Genomic DNA, 5736 nt, shown 5'->3' with positions numbered 1-5736 from the left:
TTTTTGTCTCCACTTTCTTGAGAACAAGCATTTCTCCTGCACTTGCATGAGAATAAAGCAGATAGCCAGGAACCCTTTCACAGTGCATACATGAATGATTATGGTGTACACTCTGCTTCCACTTTTTCAGTCATACCTCAATGAAACAAAGTGGATGTTCATGTGACCCTTAGGCCCGGTAGAGGTGATCGCCATTAGAACGTCTTTAGAATTCCAGGAGTTTTTGATGCCAGGGCGGAGAAGTAAATGGAAACCTGGAAGGAATATTGTCTGTGCTCTGCTGTGGATATTGGATCCTTTTGGAGGCCCCGCACTGCATCACCTAAAATGGCACAGGAGAGAGTGATAGCCTGAACTGCTGATATTTGGGGCTAAAAGTAACAACAAAAACATCTGTTGTTTGTGTGAGTAACCATCTTCAAAATCTGGGAAAATTTCGAATTCACAGTTCTCACTAGAAACCACAAATGGCTGTGGTTCTGCAACTTCCCACCTTATCTGCTGGAGTCCCAGCATGAGAGTAAGGTCCGAATGGTGGCTCCAAATCTCCTCCCATTATCAAGTTAACTTCCACTCCATTTGCTCTGCCAACCAGAATAGGTCTCTCCTGGTCTTTTTCTTTTCTTTTTTTTTTTTTTCTCAGATTTTATTTATTTGACAGAGCAAGCATGGGGAGCAGCAGAGAGAGGGAGAAGTACAGAGAGCCAGATGTGGGGCTCCATACCAGGACCCCAGATCATGACCTGAGCTGAAAGCAAACAGCTTTAGCCAACTGGGCCACCCAGGCGCTGAGTTTTAAGTGGTTGCTGAGGTCGCTGGGTTTTAAGTGGCTTTAAGAGAAATGTATCAGAAGAGGAGGGATGAAAAGGGGGAATGGAAAATGGCACAACTTGGTTCTGTTTTGCTTCTGCCCTTCGTGTAGGCTGGTGTGCCTGGAACAAGGCCTGCAGCCTTCATGCCCTTACCACCCACCCCCCCGACGGCCAGGCTCCATCCCCACGTTTATGTGGGCTGTGTTGAGAGACATTACTGGGGAAAATAGTCACAGCCCTTACACATACTGAAAGAGAAGTGGTGTCTCTGAGGAAGTAGAAAAGCTAAGGGGCATCCCAGCCCACACATATGCCCGGGCTGTTTCCTGAAAGAGTTCTCTACCTCACACCTTGAGGAAAACCAAAAAAGCTAGTAATGAAACTGAAGCTTGCTTGTTTCATCCTCCACACGTGGGCTGTGTCCTCACTTTACCCAAGCAGAGATCTGGCCTTCAGAAAGGGCTGCCAGAAGCCGAAGGCTGTTAACCTTGCAGAGGAAACCCTTCTTCCATCTGGCAGATGAAACAGCAGTAGGGGCTCTGCTATCGCTAGTGACAGATAACGCGGAAGTGGTGCTTGGAGTCTTGTGGAAAAGGGAGACTCCCGGAATAGCTCCTGTTATCTGTTGTGCCCCGTTTTCAAAATATCTGCTCCCCTCTTATACCTTAATTACTGGCTCAGAGTGTTGCGTTAGTATACCTGAAAACAAGAAGTCTTTTGTGTGAAATTCTAAGTGGACCTTCCTCCCTGAATCCAGCTCCTCTTCTAAAATGGGAGCCTCAGTCTTGCGGGCGGAGGACATTGGAGCTGCTTTGGGAGACGTGGGGGCAGTCAGTAGAGGAGCAGCGGGGCCTCACGGTCTACACCCTCAGTTTAAACCAGACCAATTGTTTCCGACTGGGCAGGGCACTGATAAGGGACTTAAATGGAACACTCGCGCCTTGTCACTTCTACCGACGTCCTACAACGACCCTCGGAGCCTTCCTCCTTTAGCCCTCAGCGCCCCAGGATCACCTACCCTGAAAAAAATCTCTCGCAGTCAGAGACCTCCTGACCACTTCCAAACGAATGTTTTTGTCTATCCTGCATTTCTTCTCCAGAGGAATAAATGTTCTGATTCCTTTAACACGCCAAGCACATTCTACAACTTCTGGAAACTTCTTCCATTTGTCTTGTCTGTAGAACTTAAAATTCATTTCTTTCATTGAGATTTTTAACTCATTTGTTCAATACGTATGGATATCCTTTTGTTCCCTGTGTAAAAAAAGTTTAGGTTGTCCCTAATTTGCTAGTTTTTCCCCTTCCAGAATTTACCAGCTTAAAATCTATACTGCTTCCATTTCTAAGTGTTCATTTCCTATCATGCTACGATCTGCCTTCTCTCCGTTTTCTACTTAGCTGCTCTCCAAGATCACTCATCTTTGGACCAAAATGCAAGAAGATGTGCACTTCGCAGCTCAGCTCCTTGCCTCTTTTTATCCGATGTGCACTTCGCAGCTCAGCTGCTTGCCTCTTTTTATCGTCTTCAGCAACCCACCATAGTCTGCTTTTTCCCCCCCGTGTGCGGGACATTTGTTTTCCTAACCCCGCGCCCCCTCCCTCCCGCCGGGCCCCACGCCCTCCAAACACGCTCCGCGCCCTCTAGCCACGCTCCACGCCCCTCCAGCCCCGCCCCACGCCCCTCCAGCCCCGCCCCACGCTCCTCCAGCCCCGCCCCGCACCCTTCAACAGCGCTCTGGGCCCGGACTACACACCGCCCTCTGGCCACGCCCCTGCGCCCTCTAGCCACGCCCTACGTCCTCACGCAAGCGTGGCGCATCTACGCCGCGTCCCTGGTGCTGTGCTCACTAAAGGAGGTCGCGCCGGCCGTCCACGGAGGTTCTGTGGTGGTTAAGTTACAGGCTCTCTGTTGTCGCTGCAGTCAAAGACCTTCGGATCTGTCTCCTTTCGCGCCGGCCTTCCCCTGGCACCACCACGCCTACACCCTGAATCTATGTCTTGGGCTGAGTTATATGAGCATGGGTTCCTGTGTGTGTCCGCACCTGTGTCCTGGGGAATGGAGGCCTCCCGAGCTGGCAGCAGGCCCTGTAATGAGAACCCCACATATACGAAATAAGCTTTTACAGGGTTCTGTGTTCGTATATGAACTTTAAAAATGTTATGCATTGTTTTGTCATTGTAAATTCTATGGAAAACCACTGGCAGATACTCACTACACACACCCTCCAAAGGGTATTCCTCCAGAAATGGTAGAACAAAATGCAACGTCCAGAAACAGATCTGCATTTTATATATAGGGATTTACTATATTTAAAAGCGTTGTTTTAAATTAGTGCAGAAAGGATGATTCATTCACTCAGGAAATGGTGTTAGATTAGGCAAATAAAACTTGGGAGAAAAAGATTTAATCCCTACCACGCTAAGTGCAAAAATGAAGTACAGGTAGGTTAAAGGGTTGGAACTCTAAACCAAACTCTACCATAATAAAATCAGATGACGTTGAAGAAAATCCCATAATACTTCTGAACCTCAGTTTTCCACTCTATGAAATTAGATCACATATTTGCACTGTTAAGGTAGTTAGCCACACATGGCTACTGAACACTTAAAATTTTAGTCTAAGTAGAGATACACCTGTAAGATACACACTGGACTTAGAAGACTTAATTAAAAAAAGAATGTAAAATCTCCTTAATTATTTATATCAGCTGCATATTAAAATGATAATATTTTGGATATATTGTGTTAAATATGTTACTCAAATTTCACCTGTCTCAATTTTTTCTTTTTATGTGGTTACTAAAAACATTTAAAATTGCATATGAAGCTTGCATTATATTTCTTTCTTTCTTTTTTTTTTTTTTTTTTACGTTCTTAAGTTGGCTCTGTGCCTAGCATGGAGCCCAACACCAGCCGGAACTCAGGACGGTGAGATCAAGACCTGAGCTGATACCAAGAGAGGGACACTCAACTGACTGAGCGAGCCAGCCAGGTGCCCCAGAGGCTTGCACTGTACTTCTATGAGACGGTACTGCTGTATAGTATTTAAAGCCATCTCAAGCTTTGAAAGCCTATTGTTGGTATTTTACAGTGATTCCTTATATTTGCCTAGTAAATTACATCTTCTATACTTTTTATAATATATTGTCTCATTTAGTATGCCCAGGAACTCTGTGACTTAAGGCAGGATCACAGTGATTATCCCTATGTCTCAGATGGCGAGGAAACGAACCCTTTATTAAAGACAGTTTCAAGGTTCATATGGTGGAATCAGGGCTAGAGCAAGTCCCCTTCTCTGCTGTGCTCCAAGGCCGGATTCTGGCAGGTTTCATTTTATGTCTGAGGCATATGTCGAACTTAATGTTTCTATTTGAGTTTATTTGAGTATCTGTCATCTTCAGAGATCACATCGGGACTGTGTTTGGGTACTAGTAGGGGTGTGTCAGTACTGGGGGAGGAGGTCCCTTCTTTTGACCTGTTGTCTGTCTCCTGTCTGGGGGATACAGGTAAGCCTCAGAGTTAGAAAGCTGAAGGGAGCTCGCTTCTTTAGGTCTGAACCTCCAGCTTCTATAGGAACTAAAGAGAAGACATAAAGAAGCAAAATCCCAGAGCAACAAAAACAAATCTTGAAAGAGACATATGTGTCTCAAGAAATAAGCACTCAGAGCTGCTCTTCATAGGTTTCCTAGCTTGCTTCTCTGTCTACTCAGAAAATTTTACTGCCGTTCTTACAAGAGAGGAAGAGTTATTTTTCCTCCAAAGGCTGTAGACTAAGAAGTCCGGAAACACATCAGTGATTTATATAGGAAGTGATTTATTTTCAAACTGGTATTTATTTATTTATTTATTTATTTATTTATTTATTTTCAAACTGGTATTTAAATCATAGAGAAAGGATACTTTATTTGGGGGAAATAGCATTAAATTCCTAGCATACCAAATCTAAAAACAGTCTGGAGAGGTTTAACTAGAAAAATTAAGTATTTTCTTAATGTAAAATATAAGATCATGGTTGTGCCAAAATAAAGTTTAGGGGTTTAGGGTAATTAAAAAAATAATCCTTTGTTGTGAAGGCCTTTCTTCATAGGCCTATCAATGTTAGACTGTATAGAAACTAAAAACTTATGTTACATACTTACACCATCAGCCAGATAAAGGAAGTATGCTTACCATATGTCATAAACAACAGTATTTACTCATGCTATAGAAGAACATCTACAAATCAATAACTTTAAAAAACTGGGATGAGATGTGAGCGGGGAGTTCACTGAGGGAGTACAGTTGGCCAATATACACTTGAAAAGAGGGTCATATTAATATTCAAAGTAATATAAAATACTTTGGTTATTTTGAATTTTCCAACTTTTGGTAATTCTTCATATTAGCAAAGATTTTAAAAAACTGTGATAGCCACGTTAGTGGCAGTTAGGCATTCCGCTGTAGATTGAGTGTTTGCCTCTCCCCCAAATTCTTCGGGTTTCAAACCCAGTCCCCAGTGTGATGGCATTTGGAGGTATGACCTTTTAGAGGTGAGTAGTGTCCTTATATTAAAGACTCTAGAGCCTTCTTGCCCCTTTGGCCATGTGAGAACACAGCAAGAAGACTGCTGCTATAAACAGAACCAGGAAAAGGGCCTTTCCCAGAGTTCTACCATGTTGGCACCCTGATCTTGGACTTCCAAGACTCCAGATTGTAAGAAATAAATTTCTGCTGTTTATAAGCTTCCCAGTCTATGAACAGACTGACACTCTTATACATTACTAGTATGAGTATAAATATAAAATATTTATATACTTATATACAGTCTTATTGGAGTAACAAACTTAATGCCTGAAATGGTTGGGAACTAGGAGAACAGTAGCTTTATAAAAAATAAAAAATATAAAAAATATATTTAATGTATATATTCTTTAACCCAGTAATT

The sequence above is a fragment of the Neovison vison genome, chromosome 1 (genome assembly GCF_020171115.1).
Source record: "Neovison vison isolate M4711 chromosome 1, ASM_NN_V1, whole genome shotgun sequence".
Lineage (NCBI taxonomy): Eukaryota > Metazoa > Chordata > Mammalia > Carnivora > Mustelidae > Neogale > Neogale vison.
This window is presented reverse-complemented; position numbering follows the sequence as displayed.